Here is a 5991-nt window from a genome sequence, read left to right as displayed (position 1 = left end):
TCGTGTTCATAGAGATGGCGGTGTAGATATTTCCATATTTATAGAGATAGCGGTGTAGATATTTCCATCTTTCTACAGATGGCAGTGTAGATATTTCCATGTTTATACAGATGGCCGTGTAGATATTTCCATATTTATACAGATGTCTGTGTAGATATTTCCATGTGTATACAGATGGTATTGTAGCTATTTCCATGTTTATACAGATGGTGGTGTAGATATTTCCATGTTTATTCAGATGACTGTGTAGATATTTCCATGTTTTTACAGATGGCAGTGTAGATATTTCAGTGTTTATATAGATGGCGCTTTTGATATTTCCATGTTTATACAGATAACGGTGGAGATATTTCCATGTTTATACAGAGAGCAGTGGAGATATTTCCATGTTTATACACATAGCCCTGTACATATTTCCATGTTTATAGAGACAGCGGTGTAGGTATTTCCATGTTTATACAGATAGCGGTGCAGGTATTTCCATGTTTACACAGATGCCTATGCAGATATTTCCATATTTATACAGAGGGCTGTGTAGATATTTCTATATTCATACAGATGTCAGTGTAGATATTTAAATGTTCCTACACATGACTGTGTAGGTATTTCCATGTTTATACAGATGTCTTTGTAGTTATTTCCAAGTTTATAGAGATAGCGGTGCAGATAATTCCATGTTTATACAGATAGCGGTGTATATATTTCCATGTTTATACAGATCATGGTGTAGATATTTCCATGTTTATACAGATACCGGTGTAGATATTTCCATGTTTATACAGACCGCAGTGTAGATATTTCCATGTTTATAGAGATAGCAGTGTAGATATTTCCATGTTTGTACAGATGGCGGTGTTGATGTTTCCATCTATACACTGATTGCCGTGTAGGTATTTCCATGTGTATACAGATGGCATTGTAGATATTTCCATGTTTATACAGATGGTGGTGTAGATATTCCCATGTTTAAACAGATGACTGTATAGGTATTTCCTTGTTTATACAGTTGGCGGTGTAGATATTTCCAAGTTTATAGAGATAGCGGTGTAGATATTTCCATATTTATACAGATAACGGTGTAGAAGTTTCCATGTTTATACAGATAGCGGTGTAAATATTTCCATGTTTATACAGATCACGGTGTAGATATTTCCATGTTTATAGAGATAGCAGTGTAGATATTTCCATGTTTATACCGATAGCGGTGTTGATATTTCCATGTTTATACAGACTGCGGTGTAGATATTTCCATGTTTATACAGATAGCGGTGCTGATATTTCCATGTTTGTACAGATGGCGGTGTTGATATTTCCATCTATACACGGATGACCGTGTAGATATTTCCATGTTTATACAGATGGCGGCGCAGAAATTTCCATGGATATGTAGATGGCAGTGTTGATATTTCCATGTTTATAGAGATAGCGGTGTAGTTATTTCCATGTTTATATAGATAGCAGTGTAGATATTTCCATGTATGTATACATGGCTGTGTAGATATTTCCATGTTTATACAGATGGCGGTGTAGATATTTCCATGTTTATACAGATAACTTTGTAAGTATTTCCATGTTTATACAGATAACTTTGTAAGTATTTCCATGTTTATACAGATGGCGGTGTAGATATTTTGATGTTCATAGAGATAGCATTGGAGATATTTCCATGTTTATTCAGATAGCGGTGTAGATATTTCCATATTTATACTGATCGTGGTGTAGACATTTCCATGTTTATAGAGATGGCGTTGTAGATATTTCCATGTTCATAGAGATAGCGGTGTTGATTTTTCCATGTTTATAGAGATAGCGGTGTGGATATTTCCATGTTTATACAGATAGGGGTGTAGATATTTCCCTGTTTATAGAGAGGGCGGCGTAGATATTTCCATGTTTATACAGATCACGGTGGAGATATTTCCTTGTGTATACAAATAGCGGTGTAGTTATTTCCATGTTTATACAGATAGTGGTGTAGATATTTCCATGTATATACAGAGGGCTGTGTAGATATTTCCATGTTTATACAGACGGCTGTGTAGATATTTCCATGTTTATACAGACGACTTTGTAGGTATTTCAATGTTTATACAGATGACGGTGTAGATATTTCCATTTTTATACAGATAACTGTGTAGATATTTCCATGTTTATACAGATTGCGGTGTAGATATTTCCATGTTTATACAGATCGCGGTGTAGATATTTCCATGTTTATACAGATAGCGGTGTAGATATTTCCATGTTTTTACAGATATCGGTGTAGATATTTCCATGTTTACACCGATTGCGGTGTAGATATTTCCATCTTTCTACAGATGGCATTGTAGATATTTCCATGTTTATACAGATGACTGTATAGGTATTTCCATGTTTTTACAGATGGCGGTGCAGATATTTCCATGTCTACAGAGATAGCGGTGTAGATATTTCCATGTTTGTACAGATGGCGGTGTTGATATTTCCATCTATACACAGATGGCCGTGTTGATATTTCCATGTTTATTCAGATACCGGTGTAGATATTTCCATGTTTATACAGACCGCAGTGTAGATATTTCCATGTTTATAGAGATAGCAGTGTAGATATTTCCATGTTTGTACAGATGGCGGTGTTGATGTTTCCATCTATACACTGATTGTCGTGTAGGTATTTCCATGTGTATACAGATGGCATTGTAGATATTTCCATGTTTATACAGATGGCGGTGTAGATATTTCCATGTTTATAGAGGTAGCGGTGTAGATATTTCCATATTTATACAGATAGCCGTGTAGATATTTCCATGTTTATTCAGATGGCGGTGTAGATATTTCCATATTTATACAGATAGCGGTGTGGCTATTTCCATGTTTATACAGATGGCAGTGTAGACATTTCCATGTTTATACAGATAGCTGTGTAGATATTTCCATGTTTATACAGATAGAAGTGTAGATATTTCCATGTTTATACAGAGAGCGGTGTAGATATTTCCATGTTTATACAGATGTTGGTGGAGATATTTCCATGTTTATACTGACGGTGGTGTAGATATTTCCAAGTTTATGCAGATAGCGGTGTAGATATTTCCATGTTTATAGAGATGGCGGTGTAGATATTTCTATGTTTATACAGATAGCGGTGCAGATATTTCCATGTTTATACAGATAGCGATGTAGATATTTCCATGTTTATAGAGATGGCTGTGTAGATATTTCCATGTTTATACAGATGGCAGTGTAGATATTTCCATATTTACAGAAATAGCCATGTAGATATTTCCATTTTTAAACAGATAGCGGTGTAGACATTTCAATGTTTATAGGGATAGCGGTGTGGATATTTCCATATTTATACAGATAGCGGTGTAGATATTTCCATGTTTATATGGATAGCGGTGTAGGTATTTCCATGTTTATACAGATAGCGGTGTAGATATTTCCATGTTTATACAGATGACTTTGTACATATTTCCATGTTTACACAGATGGCGGTGTAGATTTTTCCATGTTTATACAGATAGCGGTGTAGATATATCCATGTTTATACAGATAGCTGTGTAGATATTTCCATGTTTATAGAGGTAGCGGTGTAGTTATTTCCATAAATATACAGATAGCCGTGTAGATATTTCCATGTATATTCAGATGCCGGTGTAGATATTTCCATATTTATACAGATAGCGGTGTTGCTATTTCCATGTTTATACAGATGGCAGTGTAGATATTTCCATGTTTATACAGATAGTGGTGTAGATATTTCCATGTGTATACAGATAGCAGTGTAGATATTTCCATGTTTCTACTGATTGCGGTGTAGATATTTCCATGTCTATACAAATAGCGGTGGAGATATTTCCATGTGTATACAGACGGCGGTGTAGATATTTCCATGTTTCTACAGATGACTGTGTAGATATTTCCATATTTTTACAGATGGCGGTGTAGATATTTCCATGTTTATACAGATAGCGGTTTAGCTATTTCCATGTTTGTACAGATAGCGATGTAGATATTTCCATGTTTATAGAGATGGCTGTGTAGATATTTCCATGTTTATGCAGATAGCGGTGTAGATATTTCCATGTTTATACAGAGAGCGGTGGAGGTATTTCCATGTTTATACAGATAGCGGTGGAGATATTTCAATGTTTATAGAGATGGTTGTGTAGATATTTTCAAGTATATGCAGATACCGGTGTAGATATTTCCATGTTTATAGAGATAGTGGTGTAGATATTTCCATGTTTATACAGGTAGCGGTGTAGATATTTCTGTGTTTACAGAGATAGCGGTGTAGATACTTCCATATTTATAGAGATAGCGGTGTAGATATTTGTATGTTTATTCAGATGGTGGTGCAGATATTTCCATGTTTATACAGAGAGCGGTGTAGACATTTCCATGTTTATAGAGATAGCGGTGTAGATATTTCCAAATTTAAACAGATAACGGAGGAGATATTTCCAAGTTAATACAGATAGTGGCGTAGATATTTCCATGTTTATACATATAGCGGTGTAGATATATCCATGTTTATACAGATTGTGGTGTAGATATTTCCATGTTTATACAGATAGCGGTGTCGATATTTCCATGCTTATACAGAGAGTGGTGTAGATATTTCCATGTTTACAGAAATAGAGGTGTAGATATTTCCATATTTGCACAGATTGCTGTGTAGATATTTCCATCTTCACAGAGATTGCGGTGTACATATTTCCATGTTTACACACGCAGCAGTGTAGATATTTCCATGTTTACACAGATAGTTTTGTAGATATTTCCATGTTTATAGAGATTGCGGTGTAGATATTTCCATGTTTATACAGATAGCGGTGTAGATATTTCTATATTTATACAGATCGCGGTGTGGATATTTCCATGTTTATACAGATAGCGGTGTAGATATTTCCATGTTTATACAGATAGCGGTGGAGATATTTCCATGTGTATACAGATGGCGGTGTAGTTATTTCCATGTTTCAACAGATGACTGTGTAGCTATTTCCATATTTTTACAGATGGCGGTGTAGATATTTCCATGTTTATACAGATAGCGATGTAGATATTTCCATGTTTATAGAGATGGCTGTGTAGATATTTCCATGTTTATACAGATGGCAGTGTAGATATTTCCGTGTTTATACAGATAGTGGTGTGGATATTTCTATGTTTATACAGATGAGTTTGTAAGTATTTCCATATTTATAAAGAAGGCGGTTTAGATATTTCCATATTTATAGAAATAGCCATGTAGATATTTACATGTTTACACAGATAGCGGTGTAGACATTTCCATGTTTTTAGAGATTGCCGTGTAGATATTTCCATATTTATACAGATAGCAGTGTAGATATTTCCATGTATATACAGATAGCGTTGTAGATGTTTCCATGTTTATACAGATAGCAGTGTAGATATATCAATGTTTATACAGATCATGGTGTAGATATTTCCATGTTTATGCAGACAGCGGTGTAGATATTTCCATGTTTATATAGATAGCGGATTTGATATTTCCATATTTACAGAGATAGATGTGTAGATATTTCCATATTTGCACAGATTGCTGTGTAGATATTTCCACCTTTATACAGATACCATTGTAGATATTTCCATGTTTATACAGATAACAGTATAGATATTTCCATCTTTTTACAAATGACTGTGTAGTTATTTCCATGTGTATACAGATGGCATTGTAGATATTTACATGTTTATGCAGATAGCGGAGTGGTTATTTCCATGTTTATAGAGATAGCGTTGAAGATATTTCAAAGTTGATAGAGATGGCTGTGTAGATATTTCCATGTTTATACAGATGGCAGTGTAGATATTTCCACGTTTATACAGGTAGTGGTGTAGATATTTCCATGTTTATACAGATTACTGTGTAGGTATTTCCATGTATATACAGATGACAGTGTAGATATTTCGATGTTTATAGAGATAGAAGTGTAGTTATTTCTATGTTTATACAGAAGTCAGTGTAGGTATTTCCATGTT

This window comes from Pan troglodytes, chromosome 7 (genome assembly GCF_028858775.2).
Source record: "Pan troglodytes isolate AG18354 chromosome 7, NHGRI_mPanTro3-v2.0_pri, whole genome shotgun sequence".
NCBI lineage: Eukaryota > Metazoa > Chordata > Mammalia > Primates > Hominidae > Pan > Pan troglodytes.
Note: the sequence above shows the minus strand (reverse complement) of the source record.